A 24573-nucleotide genomic window follows, 5' to 3' on the forward strand; every position below is an offset into this window, starting at 1 on the left:
CCATGATGGATTTACTGATGTGTCTGTATGCAAAGGTGGTCTAGAGTTATGGTTGAAACAGTCCTCCATGTTGAATATAAAGGTAGTTTCTTCAGGACACAAATGGGGAGGGTAATAATCCTGGTTCCTGGGCTGTGGTCAGGAACCTTGCAGCCATTTGGATAGCAGTCAGGATGAAAGACTGAGCAGAAAGGTGATGGTTTAGGAATAACTAAAACTCACAGAATTGAAGGAAAGAAGCTTCGTTATTCAAATCTTTAAAAAGAGAAAGATTGTCTTGTTTATGTAGCTTAGGCTGGCTACAGCCTCAGATGCCCCTAACTCAACCTCTTAACACGAGGTTTCCAGGCACACACTGTCTTTAGTTCTTACTCTTGAATCCTGAATATCTCTGAATATTTGTCCAGGTTTTTGTGTCTTAAATGGCTTCATACGGTTTTTAGGAATTATTTTTTTGTAGTTCCATGAATGTCATAAGGATTTTGCGAATGATTGCTTTGAGTCTGCACATTACTCTGTAGAGCACGGGAATTTTATAACTATTGATTCTTGTGGGTGCTCACTTGAGTTCATTCTATCATTGTCGTGTTCTGTAGCTTACACTGTAGAGATCTTTGCCAACTTCGATTAAATTTATTCCTGTGTACTTTGTAGCTATTGTAGCTGAGACTGTTTTCTTGATTTCAGATATCTCCCCCTGCTCTCCTACAGTGGTGGTATTGATTGTGAGATCCTGAAACTTTGTGGGGTGTTTTTCTTAGTGTTGATTTTTAGTTTTATGGCATTGTCTTGAAAAAAATATTGGGTATGATTTCATGTTTTTAAAAATGAAGTCTTATTTTGTGACCTATCAGAGAATGTGCTTTTGCGAGAAGTGTGTAGTTAACAGCTGTTGGATGGAACGTTCTGGAGACTTCTGTTAGGTCTATTTGATGGAGGCTGCAATTAACTTTTCCATTTGATGGAGGTTGCAATTAACTTTGACTTTCTGTCTAGATGCACTGTACACTGCTGAATGATGGGTTCTCAATTCTCAATACCTCTACTATGACTGTATGAGAGTCCAGCTCTCTTTAAGTGTATTCCTGTTTGTTTTATATATTTGTGTGCCCTAGCCCTGGGTGTTTATACAGTGACCATTTCCTCTTAGTGAGTTGATTCTTTCATCCTTATGTTGTGACCTTCTTTGCTTCATTTTAGTGCTTTAGATTTAAAGTCCATTTTATGGAATTACATAGAAATGTATTTATATAGAATTATATTTATTTTATATAATATTATATATAAAGATACATGTTTATAGAATTAGATATAAAGATATCATACATATTTATAGAATGATATAGACTTATATTTATTTATGCTATTCCTGTTCTTGTTGGACTCCATTGTGTGGAATACCCTATTTCAGCCTATATATTTTCTTAGAGGTGAAGTGAGTTTCTTGTAAGCAATATGGAGTTGGGTCTTCTAATTTTTTCATTCATCTCTTTGTATATAATAACATGAGAACTTGATCTATTAACATTAAATGTGACTATCACTAGGTGAGGAATCGTAGTACTTTGTAACTTATTTTGTAGTTTCATTGTACCAACTTTTCTCACTCTTACAGTATTAGGTTCTTTGTTATTTTTGGTTCATCTGTGGATTTTATCTTGTATTTATAATGAGAATTATAAAAACATTTTTGACTATAGAAAGCTATTTTTCTCCTTTAAAAACACGTATTGAATCTTTGTGAGTTTCACATCACGTACCCCAATCTCATCCCTTTCTCTATCCCTTTGTTTCTGCCCTACATGCTTGCAAACTCCTCCCCCAAATAAAGTAAGATAGAATAAAAAAAATTGTCATGAAGCTGTAGTGTGTCACAGTGTTTTCCACAGTATACACGTTTGTCTATGCATCTTTACTTGTATTATTGCAATGAGTCATTGGTCTGTGGCCTCTGGCTTCTAGGAAGCTATTTTTCTTTTACCTCCTTTTCCTCAGGCTTTTCTCCATTTTTTTCCCTGCAGTTCTTTTAGATAGGAACAATTATGGGCCAGAGTTTTTTGTTGTTGTTTGTGTTTTTTTTTTAAATTTAATTTACTTGTATTTTTATTGGATATTTTATTTATATTTCAGATGTGATCCCCTTTTCCCATTCCCCCAACCACCCAGGAACTCCCATCCCATCCTCCCTCCTCTTGCTTCTATGAGGATATGCCCCCACACACCCTCCCACTCCCATCTCCACACTCATGAATTCCTCCACACTGGGGCATCCAGCCTTCCCTGGACCAAGGACTTCCTCTCCCACCTATGCCAAACAATGCTATCTTCCCATATATATACAGCTAGAGCCATGCTTCCCTCCCTATGTGCTCCCAGGCTGGTGGTCTAGACCCTGAAAGCTCTGGTTGGTTGGTATTGATGCTCTCCCCATGGGCCTGGAAACCCTTTCAGCTCCTTCAGTCTTCTCTCTAACTCCTCCATTAGGAACCCACCATGATCAGTTCAATGGTTGGCTGTGAGCATCCTCCTCTGTATATTTCAGGCTCTGGCAGACCTCTAAGGAGACAGCTATATCAGCCTCCTGTCAGCATGCACTTCCTGACATCCAGGTCAGCATCTGTTTTTGGTGACTGCACAAGGGATAGATACCTTGGTGAAGCAGTCTCTGAACGGCCCCTCCTTCAGTTTCTGTCCCACGCTTTGTCTCCATATTTGCTCCCATGAGTATTTTATTACTCCTTCTAAGAAGGACCAAAGCACCCACACTTTGTTCTTCCTTGTTCATGAGGTTCATGTGGTCTGTGAGCTGAATCTTGGATATTGCGAGCTTTTGGACTAATATCCAATTATCAGTGAGTGAATACCATGTGAGTTCTTTTGTGATTGGGTTACCTCACTCAGGATGATATTTTCTAGTTCCATCCATTTGCCTAAGAATTTCTCAAATTCATTGTTTTTAATAGCTGAGTAATATTTCATTATGTAAATGTACCACATTTCCTATATCCATTCCTCTGTTGAAGGACATCTGGGTTCTTTCCAGCTTCTGGATATTATAAATAAGGTTGCTATGAACATAGTGGAGCATCTTCTGGGTATATGCCCAGGAGTGGTATAGCTGGGTCCTCAGGTATAGGTATGTCCAACTTTCTGAGGAACCGCCAGATTGATTTCTAAAGTGGTTGTACCAGCTTACAATCCTACCAACAATGGAGGAGTGTTCCTCTTTCTCCACATCCTCACCCAGCATCTGCTATTACCTGAGTTTTTTTATCTTAGCCATTCTGACTGGTGTGAGGTAAAATCTCAGGGTTGTTTTAATTTGCATTTCCCTGATGACTAAGGATGTTAAACATTTCTTTAGGTGCTTCTCGGCCATTTGAGTTTCCTCAGTTGAGAATTCATTGTTTAGCTCTGTACCCCATTTTTAATAGGGTTATTTGGTTGTCTGGAGTCTAATTTCTTCAGTTCTTTGTATATATTGAATATTAGCCCTTTATCAGATGTAGGATTGGTAAAGATCTTTTTCCAATCTGTTGGTTGCTGTTTTGTCCTATTGACAGTGTCCTTTGCCTTACAGAAGCTTTGCAATTTTATGAGGTCCCATTTGTTAATACTTGCTCTTAGAGCATAAGCCATTGGTGTTCTGTTCAAGAACTTTTCCCCTGTGCCTAAGTATTCGAGGGTCTTCCTCACCTTCTCTTCTATTAGTTTCAGTGTATCTGGTTTTATGTGGCGGTCCTTTATCCACTTGGACTTGAACTTTGTACAAGGAGACAAGAATAGATCAATTTGCATTATTCTACATGCTGACCTCCAGTTGACCCAGCACCATTTGTTGAAAATGCTGTCCTTTTTCCACTGGACAGTTTTAGCTCCTTTGTCAAAGATCAAGTGGCCATAGGTGTGTGGGTTAATTTCTTGGTCGTCAATTCTATTTCATTGATCTTCCTGCCTGTTTCTGTACCAATACCTGTCTCAGCACCTCATGGTACCTTCTCCAAAATAGATCATATAATTGGTCACAAAACAGGTCTCAACAGATACAAAAAGGTTGAAATAATCCCTTGCACCCTATCAGATCACCACGGACTAAGGCTGCTCTTCAATAATAACAAAAACAATGGAAACTGCCCACATACATATGGAAACTGAACAACGCTCTACTCAATGATGACTTGGTCAAGGAAGGAAGGAAGAAAAAGAAAGAAAGAAAGGAAGGAAGAAAGAAAGAAAGAAATTAATTAAAGACTTTTAAGAATTTAATGAAAATGAGGACACATCATACCAAAACTTGTGGGACTCCATGAAAGCAGTGATAAGAGGAAAACTCATAGCTCTAGGAAATAAGAAGTGCCTACAAAAATAAACTGGAGAGAACATACAATAACAACTTGCCAGCACACCTGAAAGCTCTAGAACAAAAAGAAGCAAATACATCCAAGAGAAGTAGGCAGCAGGAAATAATCAAACTCAGGGCTGAAATCAACCAAGAAGAAACAAAAAGAACTATACAAAATATCAACAAAACCAGGAGCTGGTTCTTTTTGAAAATCAATAAGATCAACCCTTAGCCAGACTAACCAGAGGACACAGAGACAGTGTCCAAATTAATAAAATCAGAACTGAGAAGGGAAACATAACAACAGAAACTGAGGAAATTAAAAAAATCAGCAGATCCTACTACAAAAGCCTATACTCAACAAAACTGAAAAATCTGGATGAAATGGACAATTTTCTAGTCAGATACCAGGTACCAAAGTTAAATCAGGAGCAGATAAACCATCTAAACAGTCGCATAACCACTAAAGAAATAGAAGTAGTCATTAACAGTCTCCCCACCAAAAAAAAAGTCCAGGACCAGATGGTTTTAGTGCAGAATTCTATCAGATCTTCCAAGAAGAACTAATACCATTCTCTTCAAACTATTCCACAAAATAGAAACAGGAGGAACACTACCAAATTCGTTCTATGAAGCCATAATTACAATCACACCTAAACCATACAAAGACCCAACAAAGAAAGAGAACTACAGACCAATCTGACTTATGAATATTGATGCAAAAATACTCAATAAAAATCTGGCAAGCCAATTCCAAAAACAAAAACAATCATCATGATCAAGTAGGCTTTATCCCAGAAATGCAGGGATTGTTCAATATTCGGAAATCTATCAATGTAATCCACTATATAAAGGAACTCAAAGAAAAAAACCACATGATCATCTCACTAGATGCTGAGAAAGCATTTGACAAAATCCAACATTCCTTCATGGTAAAAGTTCTGGAAAGACCAGGAATTCAAGACCCATACCTAAACACAGCAAGCCAGTAGCCAACATCAAACTAAATGGAGAGAAACTTGAAGCAATTCTACTAAGATCAGGGACTAGACAATGCTGCCCACTCTCTCCCTACCTATTCAATATAGTACTGGAAGTCCTAGCCAGAGCAATTAGACAAAAAAAGGAAGTCAAAGGGATACAAATAGAAAAGGAAGAAGTCAAAATTTCACTATTTGCAGATGATATGATAGTATACTTAAGTGACACTAAAACTTACACCAGAGAACTCCTAAACCTGATAAACAACTTCAGCAAATTGGCTGGATGTAAAATCAACTCAGACAAGTCAGTAGTCTTCCTCTACTCGAAGGATAAATAGGCTGAGAAAGAAATTAAGAAAATGGCACCCTTCACAATAGTCACAAATAATATAAAATACCTTGGTGTGAACCTAACCAAGCAAGTTAAAGATCTGTATGACAAGAACTTCAAGTCTCTGAAGAAAGAAATCGAAGATCTCAGAAGATGGAAAGATCTCCCATGCTCCTGGATTGGTAGGATTAATTTAATAAAAATGGCCATCTTGCCAAAAGCAGTCTACAGATTCAATGCAATCCCCATCAAAATTCCAAATCAATTCTTCATAGAGGTAGAAAGAGCAATTTGCAAATTTATTTGGAATAACAAAAACCCAGGATATCGAGAACTATTCTCAACAATAAAAGATCTCCTGGGAGAATCACCATCTCTGACCTCAAACTGTACTACAGAGCAGTAGTGATAGAAAGCTATTCTTAAATTTGAACAGCGCAATATTGTACTGATAAGAACAAAGGAAATGGAAAAGAAAAGTACTAACGAGACTATTTTATATTTGTGCTTCATTTCTTCCTGCATTTTAATGTTTTCTCCTTGTGTGGTGGAAACTGAACCCAGGAGTCTTGCTTTTGATGGGCAGTCCCTCTGCCACATCAGTCCCGCAGACCCACATTTAAAATGTTTCATGCCCCATCTTACATGTTAGATGACATTATTAATGCAGCTATTTGTATTTTAATTTTGTTTTCCATAATAAAGATATAAGTGCTTTATGCTTCACATTTATGATAGTTCATTTTGAATAATTCTGTTATCTTTAAAATGGTGTTACCTCTGTTTTCCCCTTATGTGTCTCTTTCTGTTTGAAGAATTACCTTTAGAATATCTGGTGGTTTGAGTCTAGTGGAAAAATATTCTCTCAGACTTGCCTGGGAATGTCTTTGTCTCTCCAACATTAGCTATAGCATCATTGATTGACCCTTTTCCTTTTCTTTTGTACTATAAAAATTCCATGCTACTTTCACTTAACATGTAATGTTACTTCTTATGTGAGGAAAGGAAGTTGTATTCATAAAGCATCTGTTGCTTGTTCATTCTTTCTTGTTCTTTTTTCTTTTCTTTTTCATGTATATAGTTATCATTGTGCATGAATGCAGAAGTCAGAGAACAACTTTGAGAAGCCAGGTCCCTCTTTTTGCCATGTGGGATCTGAGATTGATCTCATGCCATCATGCTTGGTGGCAACCACCTTTCCATACTGAGCTAGTCATTACCCTTGAAGCTTTTTCTCTTATAGCCTCGAGAGTCTACCCTTTACTTCCTACATTTGGGACTTGATTATATATTATGGGGTCTGTTGGTTGCATCTGGGTGGTGACTTTTGATCTTTTTGTGGCTCTATCGTAGTGTCTTCCTTGAGATTTATGGAACAGACTGATACCTCTTGGCGTCAAGAAATGTTTTAAAAGTTTCTCATGGAGCTTCTTATTCATTTCTCTATTTCTTTATTCTGCTATTGATACTCTATATTACATTTAAATGTTTGCTTAATATATTTTCCAGCTCATCAACTTTTGTTTCTCATTTTCAGCTCTTAAGATTTTGTAAGACTCCCGAGTCACTCTGTTTTTGTTGAAGTGCCCTTGGGTTAAGCTCTTTCCTTTCACCAGAGAACTTGCCCATGCTCATTGCTATATGGTCAATTTCTAGTGTCCCCTTATTATGATTATTAGATAACGATTCTATGAAAACTCTCGATGCCTCTTTCATGATGCCATCTGAACATTCGGGGATTAATTATTCTATCCTGCATCCAGCTTTATTTATACTGAAGTTCCAGAAGTTAAAAACAAATCACCTTTGCCACGTCAGCACTACAGATGGTATTTTGAGCCCTGTAGCTGAAACTTCAGATTTAGTTGGCAGCAATGGGAGTCTCTCAAAACCTAGGTCTCTCCTCCTAGCATAGTGTTGCCTGCTCAGAGCCAGGGCTTGTCCAGAGTCTCCATACATGAGTGTGACCTTGAGGTTGGGTGGTTATATTGTCTCACGCTGGGTGTAGAGACACTTCCTTGGTTGACAAAGCTGATGTTATTCTGGGTTGCACCTGACTCTTACAGCTGAAAAGATCTGTGTGATCTACTAGTAGGGTATCTTTCAGGCCAACTCTAATACTGACAGAAATATAGGCCATGAGTTAACTTCACTGCCATTATATAGTCATTATATAATGTTGAAAAGATCTGAAAATTGTGTCTGTCCGCTCTGACCTCTAGTTCATAGTTAGTTAATACCTGATCTCAAGTCATCAGGGTTGGCTCTGAGTTTCAAGGAAAAGCCCATGTCAACCATCCCTGTTACTCAGTGAATTTTTCTCCCCTTGCTGCCTGAGTTTAGGGAAGGAATCCTGGAAGCAGTCCCTGGGATAACTGCCTAATCAGGTTCCAGAGGCTTTGTCCATAGTCACTGTCGAAGGGACAGAGGTTATGGGTCTCTGTGTGGTACTCATCATAAGCAGGCCAGATCCTGGAATTAAAGTGTAAGGCCTAGATTCAATTCCTTTCCCATCCATAAAGCCGGAGACATCTCCTTCCACATCATATTGCTTATAGTTGGGGAAAGGATAACATGGGTAACTCCTATTTTGATGCAGTTTCCTTCTTCTTTTCTGTACTCATTGGACTCAGGCAACTTGGTTGTTTGGTGGCCAATTAGTTGCTTAAATCAGGGTTTCAGTGAGGGGATGATTGCTAGAGGATCTGCTTCAATTGTTTTCTTGCTAATTAGAATTTATTAAGCATATTGCTTTCTAAAACATGTTCTTACTTAGAAAAACACAGTTCATATTCTCATGTCTCTCATAAAAGAGCAAAAAAAAATTAAAGTTAATAAGGTAATAACCATAATTTATTTATTATTCTAAGGTGAGATGCATGTCCTGAATAATAAGAATATCAATTAAGAAGTAACAAAGAAATTGAACCAAGTTTGGCATGTAAATGAAGGTTTATTTAAGAGAGGATTTCAAATATATTGTTGGAAATATTTCCATCTCATAACATTTAACTTTAAAATTTTATGTGCTTAGGTAATGGGTCCACATTTATCTTATCATATAAATCATCTTAATAGATCATAAGAATCATTCAATAAAATTCAACTGTTATAAAAAACCTGTATATTTCTGATTTGGTTTATTTGTAAATATTTTGAGCTTGTTTTAATTACTTTTCATTTTTTCTTTTTCCTACTTTACAGAGCACTATTCACACACACACACACACACACACACACATACACTTATAAATTTCTATCTGCTGTATAAGCTCTTTATAGTTACATGTTTTTTCAGGATACTTTTATTCAATAATCATTATGTCTATTAAGTCTATGTGTTCTTTAATGATATATTTTCATATATTTGCATGTCTGTGTGTGTGAATGGGCACAGATCTAAGTGCTTGTGGAGCTCAGGAAAGGCCTGGGATCTCCTGTTGCTGGACAATCACTTGACATGGATGTTGTGATCCAGTGACTTATTTGGTGGAGTAAGCATTCTTAACCATTTAACCATCTGTCCCACACAGTCAATCTATATCAATCTTATCATATTTTATCAGGATGCTGGTACATGACTGAATTAACGGTGATAATGGCAGAAATGCTGTCCATCTTACTGGAAGTAATTTGATGACACCACAGGGCTTTATAATTATGGCAGTGTTCTTGTCTACATGCTTATCATGTTATGACATCATTTAAAAAATTATTTATACTTATATGAGTACATTGCAGATGTCTTTTTTGTCTTATTTATTTATTTATTAAATGTTAATCAAATGCTTTATAAGTTTGGTAATGCTCAATTACAAGATGCCCATAAAATTAGAAGTGTAACCCAATACCCAACCTAGATATACCAACTATCTTTGACTGGTGGAGACACATGAACATCTGCCTCCATGTTGCCCTCTCTTTCATCTCCTAGCTCCTCCTCGTTTCCTCCTCCTCCTCTTACTCCTCCTCTTCTTCTCCTTACTCCTCCCACCTTAGCTCCTCCTACATATCACCCTTCCTGTTAAAATAAAAATTTTCTCTCAAAATACAATTAGAGCATAACTATACCAATTTGTGTCAGTAAGGTACAAGATAGTCTAATACCCAGTCTGTGATTTTGTTGACAAGCCAGAACCTCTGTCATCTCTCCTAACTAAAAGACTTAGTTCTGAACCTGGCTTTTTTTTTGGCTTTAGAATGAATGTCAGCTGAAAACCATCCTCTCAAATCTTTTCTCTCAAAGCAAATAGCCAGAATTGGCTATGAGACTAGAAGTCTTCAACCCTGTTAGAAATCCAGAATGACTGAATTAACTGAAATTATGGGAAGCAGAAAGCACAGCTTCTAAAACTTAGCCAATTTATAGAGACCGCTGAACACCTGGACAGTCCCTATACTACAAAACATTGGAGCATCTGATCTTCAGCCTTCTGGCCCAGGATTATCTGATAGAACTAGTGATGCAGAATTATTTAGGGCTGATTACTCTGTCTTGGCAGATATAATCAGTCAACTATTCCACAAGTGTGTCCTTTTCTGGACAGTAATTTGTCTGTAGATGAAAAGAGGCAATTCTTGCCTAGTGGCTGTCTCACCACAAGTGGAGTAATTCCAAAGATGCTAAATTTCTTCTTAGCATTCAAGATAGGAAGCTGTCAGGAGCAGACAGGTCTCTAATCAAAATGAACATTCATACAGCAATGTTTGTAACCTCAATTCTGTGGACTTCTGACATTTTGAAAACCAACTATCCATGTAATGCAATCTGGACAGTTGTCTGTTAACTCCTCTCAGCTATTTCTAAATAAAATATAGGAAACACCCTAACAATAAACTCAAAGCCATGAATTTGCTGTAGGCCCTTAACTCACAGGCCAACCATCTCAAATCAGTTAACAAAATTAAAGAAGATCTAGGTCTAAGCCTTGTATTCCTAAATGTGTTATACAGGCACAATGCCTATGACAGTAACAATATTAATCTCAGTTTTATGACATCATTTTGCTGTCTACTATGCTTCTACTAATCTCAAAAACAAGTGTTGAATTTTAGGATGTGTTTCCTAGCATCTGTTGAGATACACATACATTCTTTCATGTTTGCTGAAGTTGTGAGTCACATTAACTTGTGAGCCTATGTTCAGTCATTTGTGCCTTTGAGAGAAGCTCTCCTTTCTCATGAGGTATTATTACTCCCAGTGTATGGACAAGGCCAGGGCTTTTAGCTTTAAGAAGCCATGGCTGAGTTTGGGCATTCTGCAAGTATTTGGCTGACAGCGCCTTGTGCTCTCATTATTCTTAATTCTCCCATTGAGAGCACAAGGGTATCTCCCTGTCATCACAAAGTATCTGTAAAAGGCTTCTATATAAAACAATGATGATCAGAGAACTAATGAATATGAACACAGAACATTGGATTTCTACTTTGTACAGATATCCTGAATTCTAACAGCATTGGTGACATCACTGAACAGATGAGGAACCAGAAGTACTTAATGCTGTATGTTTCTTTCCCTTAGGATGAAATCAATGTTAGATATGCTCTATATCCTTGTCAGAGAGTTTGGGGATCCTAACCCATCATTCTAAACGAAGCCATCATCCAGATTAAAGACCATTTTGATGGTTACAAAATTAAAATGACCAGGGGTGTGGGGTGGGAGTGGTATTTTAAAGATTGCCCACTAGATGGCATTCTGAGTCTATCAGAATTGCTTTAACTGGCTATTTAGCCACCAGTTAAATACTGGTTAATTAAAGAAAGATGTCAGTGAATGGCCATCACTGAAAAGAACACCATCTGAGAAAGTTGCTAATCCCATTTGTTTGGGTACTTGTTAAACAGTAGCAACAAGACTAACAATTATGCTAAAGGGAGCAACAAAGAGACCTGTTTAAGGACAGCTTTGAAAGCAGTTCCTGCTGTAAGGACAGTAAGTGTACTCTAGCAAAAGAGCAAGTTATGTCTTACAATAAAATGCCAATCCTGTTTTACATAAATAACTAAACATCCTTTTTACCAATCTGAATTACACAACCTCTTCGTAAGTGATTCCAAGAGAACTTAAATGCGTGTGGTAACAAACCAGGATTAAGCATGGCTTTGAAAGGAAGCTGTGTAGGATGGCAATGAAATCATTTTGGGTTTAAATGACAATTTTCTTATTCAGTCATCTTTTGGGGACTACTGTTGGAGGTAAAAACACTTGCATACAATTTAGGAAGTAAGAATAAACTCATGTACTATTGATTCTTATAACATAAACTAACTGATTTTGGACCCCAGACCTGCTGATGGCTTCATGAGAGCAGCATTGACCCACCTTCAACAGTTCTCATCCAGTTCTATTTTCCTTCTAATAACATCATTTATCCAAACACCCCTCTACCTATTTCCTTCAGTCTTCTTCAATCCTATGGTACTAATGGTTCAGCATATGGTTCAACTTAAGGTTTTGTGCTTTATGGTCATGCTAAAGTGATTAGTCATTCAGGGAAATTATACTTTGAATTTTGACCTATTTTGGGCTTGTAATATATTTTTTGATACCCTTGTCTTAGGCAATAGCAGTGAGCTACAGTCAGCCATGCCGTCCTGAGGATAAGCTATCAGTATCCCACCAGAGCTGCATTGTTTTCCTCAGAATGAACGCTAGATGTGCTAAATGCATCTTTGAACTTACAATAGTCTTAATAGGAGAATCTTCCATGTAAGTCAAACATCCGTATATCAAAGAATGATATTCTCCTTTATTTAGTTTCTTGAGAAAGACGGTACCTACGTGAGCAGCTCATACAGAGTCATTCTGTGTAGATTCTGATAATCACAGATTTGAAATGATTTACAGCACAATAGCATTGAAAGGAATCACTCTTCACAAGTGTGAAATAGATGTTTCATTAGCAGTTATGTAATGGTTTTTATAAATTATGTGTCTGATAGCTTTCAAATGGCTAGCAAGTCTTGGGAAAGAACAAGAAAAACCAAAAATCAAAACAAAACCTCAAGACATAACATATCATAATCTCATTATCTAAAGTAAAGAAAAACTCGAACAAGTCAGGCTATATAAGAGAATTAGGAAAGCTTTCCTGTGTTAAAATGTTAGTTTCAAGGAGGAAGAATTGTGGGCCCCAAGGGGATAGGAACTCCATAGGAAGACCAACAGTCAAATAACCTGGAGTGTTAGGACTCTCAGAGACTCAACCACCAACCAGAGAACATACATGGGCTGGACCTAGGCCTCCCTGCACATATGTAGCAGATGTGTGGCTTGATCTTTATGTGGGTCCCCAACAACTGGAGCAGGGGCTGTCCCAAAAGCTGTTTCCCATCCATGGGATATGTTCTACTAGCTGGGCTGCCTTGTCTGCCCAGTGGGAGAAAAAGTACCTAGCCTTGCAGAGACTTGAAGTGCCAGAGTAGATGGATACTCATGGGGGGGGGGGGCTACCCACTCAGAGGAGGAAATGGGGGAAGGATTGTGGGAGGGGCTGACTAGGAGCCAAGCAGTGATCAGGATGTAAAATAAAGTGAATATGTAAATAATAATAATAATAATAATAATAATAAAATTAAATTAAGAAAAATTTCAGACATTACTTCACAGATTGTGGAATCTGGTCCTCTCTGTTAATTAATAAACAGACAACATTTGAAGTCATGCCACTCTCCCGAAATCAAAGGTCAAGTAGAACATTCACCTTCAGGTTTCAAGTGTTGAGTCATGCTGGCTGAAATCGCCTGGGTACAGAATGGTAGGAGAGATGGCTTCCCACCTCCCACTGGTCATGTGAGTAGTGAGTCACTTCATTCTAGCACTGGAGAGCTCTCTTGGTATCTGAGTCAGAATTCTTAACCAATGGCAGCCAGAGAAACTCAAGCTGCCCCTTTGAATTCAGTAGGAGAAAAAAATGTGTGGAATGTTATTTGCCTAACTGTGACCTCAATTCAGACAACATGCCCGGGCAGGTAAAGCAGGCTCTAGCATCTGGTAGCTTGAAGCATTAAGGGTGTACTTTGCAGTTCTAACATTTCAAACATAGAAGTACTTGTCATAAGAAAAGAGTCTCCCCTGTGCTGATAAGGATAGCATACAATGGACTTATTAAAAAAAATTAACCCAGCCTAGCAAAGTATGTGCTATTAAATAACATCCTTTCCTAAGAAGTGACAAATCTTGTCTTTGAGAACAGGTTTGAATCCTGTAAACAGCCCAAATGCAGGTAGCTTGGAGGGAACAAAAATTACTTTAGAAATCTGAAGAGTTGCAAAAGCAAACACTCTGAAACTAAAATCCTTTTTATTTATTATTATTACTTTAAAATCTAGTTTATTTTTCACACTTTTCCTGACTGAGCTGAGTGCAGACTCAGGCTAAGAGCTATTCTTGTGATTCTGTGATTTGCTACTGTGTGTGTCCTCTCACAAAAGGATCACTTGCTGACAGCACAGCCATGTAGACTCTCAGCTTGGAGTGCTTTGGAGGGACCTGGTACACCCTACCTGATATACACATATGAGGATGCCCAGATCTAAGAGATGGGCCTTTGAGTAACTTTCTGTTAAAAGAAATTCCAAAGATCACTTGAATTTATCCTATTGATACTAAATATGTAATCTCATGCATGTTCTTAAAAAAAATCCAATGCTCTAGAAATACATGGATTATTTTTATTAAAGTGAAATTTATTTTATTTGTGGTAATTGGCTTAAAATCAACATGAAAAAAGACTGGAAGACAAACTGCATTACACTAAGACCATGTATGGAGAATTGCCATAGTCAGTCGCTGTCTTCTTCAATGCTAGAATTACCTTTGGACCAACACTGTAAGATGAGACACTTACACAGGCAAAAAGGGAAACTTTACAGATAAAAGTCTGTGTCTTTGCCACTGCTACTCTTTGACTTGGAAATGTGTAGCAGCTTCTAGAGAAAGGTAGATGGAAAATCTATGGTGTCCACTTTAACTCCTTCAGTGGCACGTCATTACAAAATATCAAGTGAAGTCTTATCATGGGTGGAGAATTTGCTAGTCAGCATCAGAATGTTAACAAAGGCTATGTCATAAGAACAAGAGGAGAGGAGAGCTTTTCTCAAAATATTCATTCATAACAAGCTATGATGTAACTTTGAACTCTATACCAAACCAGCTATATGTGATAAGCTACACATGGCATCTCACATACATAGACTTACATAAATATTCTTTATGTAAGAATATTTCTATAGTTTTTTTTTAACTATGTCCATAAATTTGGACAAGATTTGGGGGACAATTCTTTCTCTTATTCAGAAATGTTCTTCCAACAAACTGACTTAAGTGACTAAACTATGATTTTTTCCTCATAAAATTAGAAATTGGACTACTTATATTATAAGCACCGCCCCCCCCCATTTATTTTTTATCAAACTCAACAATGTAATTTGAAATCCCATTTTATTTTTAAAGAGGATCCAGGAGCAGGAGGCAGCATCTGGAGGAGCATGAACAGGCAAGAGCCTGATTGTGGGAAAGAGCCCCAGGTCAGCCTTTGGGAAAGTCACGAGACCTGCTTAGCCTCCAGTTTCCTAGGTCATAGGAGGTAGAGTCTCATCAAAGTCTCAGAGTCAGAGAATTTCCATCAAGTCTGCAGAGTGGGATCACAAGGGGCTTTGAAGGAAATTAGGTCCTTGAAGAAATGGTTGAATCCTGAGAGCTTTGCATAGGACAGGAGCTAAAGAGGTCAGGCTTAGCAAAGAGCAACCCTGGATGTCCAAGTTAAATCGTGGATAAAATGTTTATATGACTATATCCCAATATATGACGACCCTAGAAATGTTAGCAAGTTGATATTTATTTGTAGAAAGAATGATCCAGCCCCTACGATGGGGATTTTAGTGAAGAATGACACGGGGTGGAGGAGGTATTTCAATCTTCCTTCTCACCCCTTCCCCCATCGTTATCAGTTTTGACTGAAGTTTGTTTTTAGCATCTGGCTGGAACTGTTACATCATGACATACTCCATGCTGTAGGGAGATATCAGTTAAAGAAGCTCAAACAGAAAGGAAGTGTATGGCTTACTCAACAGAAGGTCAGCAGGGGAGGAGTCATAAAAGAGTCACGGTTTCCTTTTGTCCCTCTGTGGGGACATCTTCAAGATGTTGGTTTCAGCTTTCAGGTTTGCCATTTTTTTTTTTTCGGTTCTGAAATGGCTAGATTATACATTCATATACATGTCTTTGGATAAAAGAAAGACACATACTTCTTGTAGTTGTTCTTTCTTTTCTAAGGCGAAGAAATGTCTTTCCTGGGCATCCCTCTCCTGGTGGACTCCTAGAAAGTATTAGAGCCATGTCACAAGGCCACACCCAAGCCAGAGAGAGAAGCTACAACAAAGGTTTCAAATGTTTTTGCCTGTTGCTGTAGGAGGCAGCTTCTGTGAGTTCTGGCAGAATCTTCTGGAACTTTGTACCATAGCTTTCCCATTTTAGAAGGGAAGTCCCTTCTTGATGAATAGCACCAGACATGAGGTTTGTTTCTTATCTGGTAGACCACTATAAAAAATGTGAGGAATAGTTCTTTTCCTTTCCTTTCTTTTGTAGGTGGGGTGGGGAGGGTAGTTCTTCTAAAGGACTTTGTACATTGGACTTTCACCCTAAAACAGGAAGAGATCCATGTCAACCTTAACATAGCCCCTTCACTATGCTATCACTTTGTCAGAATGTTTAGCCATAGAAAGAAAAACGTGTGAAGAGTCCTCATCCAGAGTAGGGCACAGAAGCTGGGAGGACAGCCCAGTTGGTAATGTGTTGGTTCAGCAAGCTAAAAAAAGCCCTCAGTTCCTTTGTGAAATAGCCAAGTGAGGTGAGGTGGTACGCATTTGTAATTCCAGCATTGGCAAGGTGAAAACTGGTGATCCCTGGGGCTTGGTGCCCAGCCAGGCTAGCCTACAATGTGAATCCTAGGCCAATGGGAGACACTGTTTTAAAAGCAATGTGCAGGGTGCTTGTCCTTTAGCTTGCACATGGAGATGTATGCGTGAACTCACTAACACACAAGAGTAAGGCACAACCCTACTGAGGACGCACACAGAAAGGTCAAAGAAGCTCATAGAATTGTTTCATGGCTTTTTACCTTTCAGGATGTATCCCACTGTTGTTGTATTCTTATGTATACCATTAGCAGAAGAATAATATAAATAATAATTTTCCCTCAGTACCAATGACTGCTCAGGTGTGAACCCCATACTTGCTTTAACCTCTGGCTTCTGTGATCAGGAAAAGTAGAACAATGAGCTGGCTTATGAGGAATGCCTAATTAGCCACATGACCTATGAGACAGCTGAGGCCTGATCTCCACATGATTTTACATGCTCTTGTTTATCGTGCAACAGGGTTACATGGAAGCTCCTTCACAGCACTCGCCAAAAGACAAATATTTAAACATATTCCTCCAAAGCTTATATGAAATTCTAAGTGGCACACTAAATATGTCTATGTGCCATAAGTGGACAGACAATGGGTGCAAGTGTTATGCTAGACACATTGCTGTATGTCTGACATCTTGAATTTATTTCATCCCAAAATAACTTACTGAGTTATTTTTTCAGGCTATTGATTCATTCAGGGTCATATAATTTCACGGACATCATCAACAGAAGGAGAGTTATTGCCAATGACTATGCCTGTAAGGGAAGATATGTAGACATTTTGTAAATACTTGATAGGATTCCCTCCCACCCCCCCACCCATGCCTCAGACTGTATCTTTGTCTGATAAAATAGAATTTCTGCTTTGGATTGAATTTTAAACCTGGTTCTTAACACCCAAAACACAGCTCGTGAGTATTAGAGAGAGAGCCAATCAGAGATATTTTCTTAAGAATGAGTTGCCTACTTTCTGCTGCTCCCTGGCAAGAGGAGGCACATTCTTTGCAATTCACAGCATTGTACATTCCAAATGTGGTAGGTCACTCATTAATTATTCTCAGGAAGAGTGGTCAAAGTTCCCATTCTTCTTTGGGTGATAATGATAGAAACGCAAAAAAACAAATCTCCGGATACATAGGAGTTAAGCAGTGCCTGATATGACACCCCTGGGAAATGAGAGCAGACCCTTCTTTGGTTCTTCCGTGAAAGAGGGGCCAGCTTGAGGGGACACATGACCTCTGAGCATTCCTTTCCTAACTGAGGAAACTCAAATTGTAGCACAAACTTGATCAGGCATCTTGAGTTGTGTGTTTGCTCTTGAGATCCATGGGTTATAGGGAGGGCTTGCAGCACCCATTGGAAGCAGAGGGTTGGAGACAGAGGAAGCTGGACACAGAGTATAATGAAATCAAAGTGATGGACTTCTCTTAGCTCTGGAAAAAATATGGAAGAAAGGATGTAAAGGTAAACATTAGACTAAAATAATACTATGTGAAGATTATCTTTCTAAATGTTCTTTAAAAAAAAAATGTTTCCCAGTAACTTAGACACGGAACTTACATGTTAATTTGTTACTTTACGGTAGGAAAGTCACTTGATCCTGTTCTTAAAAATTATATGTCATTATATATTCACTAATTGTTGGCTAAAAACAATACATATGTTTTTCACAACATCAGAATGAAATAGAGGTGTACTTGGGAAATAGCACCCAGAAATGAAAGAAATTAGAGCAAATACTGTTGTATCCATTCTTTTGCTTGATCTGTGAGTGTCAGTATATCCACAAGGTCTCAGCTACTTGTTCAATAAGCTACTATTGAGGGCCAATGCTTTTAAAAAATCTTACACATACACACATGTTGATGTAATTATTTAAAACAGCTGCCAGTAAACCTGACTATCTAAACTGTGGTGGCTCTGCCTAGCTTAGCTGCCATGTTCTGTGGCCAGAGGCCATGTGCATGCAACAGCTAGAAACAGCCAGCCAGAGACACCAGCCCTGCCACCCATGAGACGGCAGCATGGGAGATGGCAGCAGCTAGAAACAGCCAGCCAGAGACACCAGCCCTGCCACCCATGAGACGGCAGCATGGGAGATGGCTCTGCCAATCTTCCAAGCTGTCTTCACAAGGCTGGGCTTTGCCAGACCATCCCGCCATTCATGCAGACCCAGTAAGAAAACTAGACTCTAATGCTTAAAGATTAATCAAAGGCTTTATATGTTTGGTAATGCTCAATAACATTATGCCCATACAAAGAGAGTTGTTTCCCAATTAGCTAACCTAAATAAAAGTTGTTACCTGTGACTGCTCTCCACACCTGCACGGCTCTCCATCACTCTTATATCTCTGCTTTCCCTAGCTCCTCCTCTTCCTTTTCCTCTTTTTCCTCCTCCTCTTCCTCTTGTTACTCCTCCCACCTTAGATCCTCTTACACACACACAGACACACACACAGACACACACACACACACACACACACGTCTGTATTTTCTCACTTAATGATGTAGAAAGATCTCGTGAGAAATGTGTTTTTTCACTAGAAGCAACAGTTACAGAAGGATACTAAAAACTATGCTGTTGGTCTTTAAATTTAAAACTTTGAGGTCAAGAGCTTATATTTCAACTTTGTTACCCCAAAAAGACAGCTTCAGATTACAACAATGTTAAAAAAAATTTAGCGTACCCCTCTAGGACTGTAATTTTAAATGAACTTTTACTCAGAGAAATGTATTTTAAAATCTAACATGGTTAAAAAAACAAAAACAAAAACAAAAACAAAAACAAAAACAAAAACTCCCAGAAATGATCTCTGGCTGGGGGATCTGTTTGCTTCTCCAGTATTTCTGTTGCTCCTCAGCTCTTGGCTGTAACAGATTCTGTGTGAATTTAGAACTGGGCAGGGTACCACGAATCACTCAGAATCCCTAGCTTTCCCTACAATCACAAATCAGACACAGAGCAGACCTGCTAGTCCTTGGCATTTGTGGCACATGAATGCAGACGATTGGATCTGGTCATAGGTTTCTCAGTAATTTTCTTGAGAGGAGATTTCCTCTGGTCTTAAGCATGAATCCTTGAGAATGTAAAAACTAGGCTCCCTGCCTGGTTAGTGAAGAAGTCATGCTGAAAATGAAGAATTGAAAGGATGTTTCCTTCATGCCTTGTGAAACCTGCAAGAGGCTGACCCAAAAATGGAAACTGGATTAGCCTAGTGTTCAGAGCACATGGGAACATTTTCAATGGCCATTGCAGAATTGCTCTTCTAAAGAGACATAAAGATTCCAAATAAAACTCGAGCACAAAGAGCTGGTATAGACAGATTTGCTTGATATCCTTATAAAAGTCCTTAAATCTGTCCATCCAAAACACAACTGGGAATCCTATGTGAAAGGACATTAAGGGCCATTCAATAGAACATGTCCTGACTGCTAGGTCACATCCCATAAGCTCATTCATACAGTCATTGCAAAGGTTCCTTTCTCTTTTCATTTCTTCACTTGTCTATCCTCTCACTAAGTTTCTCAACTGGTCTGTGAGTCATTCTCTTTGTTCCTTAAGAATTGGGAGTATGTTTTTGCCATTTATGGAAATTATAGGGCTGACCTTTCTGTTCTAATAAAGGCTTTATAGACAACTAGCTTACTAAAGTCTGCTATACTACCTTCTGAGGCTTATGGGCAAAGGCTTCCTGTCTTCACTTTTTCTTCATGAACAGTCTTCTCCAAGTTTTAAGTCTTAATCTCATTCTCCATGTTCTGTTTTGTTTTTCTTTTTCCGAGACAGAGTCTCATGAAGCCCAGGCTGACCTCAAACTCACTATGTAGTCAGTATTGGGCTTGAACTCCTAAACTTCTGGCCTATACCCCATGGGTTCTGGGATTATAGGCATGCACCATTATATAAGTTCCATATGTTCTGAAAGTACATCTGCTTAAGAATTTGATCTGTGCTTATATATCTTCTGTCTGGGGGGTTTTCTCTCATGTTTTCTGTTCATCTCTGAATCATACATTATCCATATAATGTAAAGAGCTCACAGCATTCCCAAACAGAGTTGTATGTGTGCATGTGGTATATAATGAAACCATTTTTAACTTCATATAGCTATGGAGACAGCTTCTGACTTATAGTATTTCTAGAAACTTGAAAATACTATTTGGAGACTTTCTCATTAAACTTTTTAAATAGAAAAGAACTAGTAGGAATTGAATATTCTAAAATCATATTCAATAACACTTATATCTTCCAGTGCTTCAGTTTATAAACAACCTAGTACTTTTCAGTGGGAAGCAGAGGTCGGCAAGACCCATAATTCCACTTAGGTGACCTTTCTCTGAGTCAGCCAATATGGATAAGACAAAAGAATAGCAGAACTCAAATCATACAGCAGGATTTGTTATATACTAGTCAAAATACCATTGGGCATATAAATTACATTGATAGAAAAAAATTCTGGAAGTTGAAAGGGCCTTTGTGGAGGGTCAGGAAAATTTACTGCTACTGACTTGAGGTTCAGAAGAAATTATAGCATCAGGATTCCTCACCAAAAGAAAAGTCACTAAATTTAAGTCCATGATCAAGGTGACACACACTTATGACCCCAGCATGCAGGAGGTTGAGACAGGGGGAGGGGAAAAGAAGTTCTAGGTCAGTCTCATCTACATAGCATGCTGGAGACTAGCCTGGGCTATGGTAGCATGCTCTTTCAAAAAGCCAACCAATCAATCAAACAACCAGAATCACATGGTTCTTAGTACTTGTTCTTCTGAACAGTTTGTTATTACATATAAGTATATTGTTGTTTCTTAGTACAGTTTTTTTTACAAACAGGGTTATCCAGTGGTTACTTTTGCATCATTGTGACAAAGTAAATGACAGAAACAAAGGAGTATGGATTTAATTTGCTCACTGTTTCAGAGCGTTCAGTCCATGGCTACTTACCTTCAACATGGGAAGTCTATCATGGTGGAGGTGCTTGAGGCAAAGGAAAGCACTTGACTCTTTGACCTACAAGAGAGTAGAGTAAAAGGGAATACTAGGCCACTGGTAGCCTTTCCCTTTCATTCCATGCGGGTCTCGGCCCATGAAGTGGTGGTATCTACATTTAGGGCGGGACTTCCGGTCTCAGTCAATCCTTTATAGACATGCCCTCCCAGACACACCAGATGTGTGCCTCCCTACTCTGTGTGCTTCCAACTCCAGTCAGGTAGATAATGAAGACCAGCCATCTCAGGCTGCTTTGAGAGAGAAAACAAAACAAAAAATGCACCAAGAACACAGAGCCAGACACAGATGTTTGCTGCTATAATAAAACCTGGAGATTTTTCATTAGTTAGAAGTCATTTTTTTTTTTTTTTTGCCTGTCATTGTTTGAAGCTTAGAATATTAGGTGGCATAGGATACACAGGGGAAGGAAAAGGAACTTTGGATAGATCTCTCCCTACATGAGCCTGGGGAGGGAATTTGTGTTTTTAGAAAGAAAACTTGGGGCCAAATTCCAGAGATTAGTTTGTGAATTCACAATGGTTGGTTGCTTTGGTTTGTTTTCAAATCAACTTCAGTGAAGTATTACTGGTGGGTGATTTACTGCTTTCCTGAATAGCTATAGCTTGCATGTGTCTGAGATCATTGCCACAGCAAGATAAAGACTATATCTAAGCCTACCAAGGTTTCTTTTTGATCCCTGAATATTGTTCCCAGTGCCTTTGTCTTGAATCACAGAATGGCTTTTCTGTCATAACCTTATCATAGTGACTGGAATTTTTATATAAATGAAACCACAGTCTTCACTTCAGGCTTCTTGGACTGAGCCAAATGACCTTGAAAGTAGTTCTTCTTTTATATGCTAGGAATTTGTTTCTTTTGATTGTCTAATAGTATTCCACTGTTTAGCTATTACCTGTTGGAGCATGTGGATTACTTCCAGTTTTTGCTAATTATGCATAACGCTGCTATGGAGTGTATCCAGGTTCTGTTCTTGTGCACAAAGCTAATGTAAATATTTGTGTACAAGTCACTGCATGGACATATGTTTTCATTTTTTTATGTAAATATCTAGAATGGAATGTCTGGATCATATGTTTAACTTTTAAAGAACCCAACAGCTTCTTCTAAGTGATTATGCCATATTCCATTCCGGCAGGGTTCCTGTTGACTAATGTCCTCATTAACATTTCGTAATTCCTATTCTTTTAACTTTGGTCATGCTAACGGATGTGCACTGCTTTATCGTTACACCTTTAATTCTCACTTTGTAGATCAGTAATGCACTCCACATATTTTTTGTGCCACACACCTTCATTAGGGAGGAGTCTGTTCAAATGGATTGTCTAGTTTTATGGCATTTTCTCTCTGTCTCTCCCTATCTCTTTTTGCTATTTATTTGAGACAGGATCACAGGTAGTCCAGGGTGGTCTCAAACTCACTATACAACTAAGAATGACCTGTCTCTGTATCCCGAGTGCTGGAATTTTATATATGAACCACCTCATCCAGCTAGGTTGCTTACTTTCTTATGTATTCTGAATGTGAGTCCTTTGTTGAGTATAACCATTGTGAATACTTTTTTACGCTTTGTGGGCTGTCTGTTTAGGCTTAGCAATTTCCTTTTAAAAGGAAAAGAGCAAAGTTGGTAAATACTATTTGATGTTTTCTTTATAATGTATATTTTTTGTGCTATTTCAGAAACTTTGCCAAAAATCCAATACCAATATAGTTTTTCCTTGTTTTCCTCTAGAAATATTATTATTTATACATGATTTAGGTCTCTGATAATTTTGAGATGGTACTTCTTATATAATTTGAGATAATTAAGAATATTCTTTTAAGGAATACATGGCTATCAAAACTTATCCCATGCTATGGTTTGAAAGGGGCATTTTCTTGCTGAAGCTCATATTGACATTAAATCCTTATTATGAGGGATAAAGAGACTGGGAAACTTAAAACTATCATGTTTACAGCTAAGGAAGACCTTTGAAGGATGTTCAGGATTAGACAAGGCCATCAAGGTAGAGCTCAATATTAGCTGTGTTTATTCTAGCAGAGCGGGAGACAGCAAAGATACCCATGTCAGTTCCCTGTTTCTCTCACCACAAAATATCTTCTGTGTCTTAAGACTTCCAACCACAAGGCCATATGATGAGACCCCTTGACCTTGTACCTCCAGAACTATGAGCCCACATTTGTAAACCTATCTGTGACATTGCATTATTAGCAACAGAAATTGGTCTAATGCATTCTGGAATCTCTGATCCTCTTTTCCATGTTTGCTCAGTGTCATGGACTAAAGAAGTGTGGCCATTTCTAGCCATTGTTTTCCCTGTCAGTCGTAATTCTAATTACTATGAATGTCAACTTAATTGCTACAGATAGTATAAATTTTCCATCTTTCTTCTTTTTCACATTTGTTTTGGCTATTCTAGATCCATCAAATTTATAAGTAAATTTCTAAATCAACATGTCAGTTTCAGTGACAATGCCTCTGCTGAATTTTGACTGGGCTTGCTCTGACTAGACAGATCAATTTGGGTAGAATTGCCATCTTAATGACAAAATCATTTAAAGAACTTATGAACATCTAATGAACTATGAATTGGAGTCTTTCAATAAAACCATTAACATGATTTTTTTCACTATTCATATCATCTTTCATAGTTTCTCTCAGCAACATTCCACAGAAAATCTTCAGCGAGAACATTTTCAGCATAAAGTTGTCCAATAGTCTTTGTGAAGTGTGGTCAGAGGATGCTGGTATTTTTAGATTTTTTTTGCAAACAGAATTCTAAATTTTAAAATTTTAATTTTTAATGCTAGTATACAAAACTAAATTGTTTGAAGTATTAAGTTTCATGTTGACCCTTTTAGGATTTTCTACATAAATTCTCATTCTGTATGTATGTAGAATTTAGTTTTTTTTTTTTTTCCTGTTTCTTCTGGTGTGATTTTGGTTTCCCTTGGTTTTATCCTTATTTTTATTTTTCATTATTATACAGGT

General features: G+C 38.1%; 1 long non-coding RNA gene across 1 annotated transcript in view; it reads left to right on the forward strand.

Moving 5' to 3' along the window:
• The first annotated feature begins 13377 nt into the window (after positions 1 to 13377).
• Positions 13378 to 24573, forward strand: part of LOC143434604 (uncharacterized) — a 42363-nt gene continuing 31167 nt past the window's right edge. Inside the window, exon 1 of the long non-coding RNA XR_013104221.1 lies at positions 13378 to 13451. This is a non-coding gene — a long non-coding RNA (uncharacterized LOC143434604). The remainder of the gene's footprint in view (positions 13452 to 24573) is intronic.

This window comes from Arvicanthis niloticus, chromosome 16, assembly GCF_011762505.2.
Source record: "Arvicanthis niloticus isolate mArvNil1 chromosome 16, mArvNil1.pat.X, whole genome shotgun sequence".
NCBI classification, from domain to species: Eukaryota; Metazoa; Chordata; class Mammalia; order Rodentia; family Muridae; genus Arvicanthis; species Arvicanthis niloticus.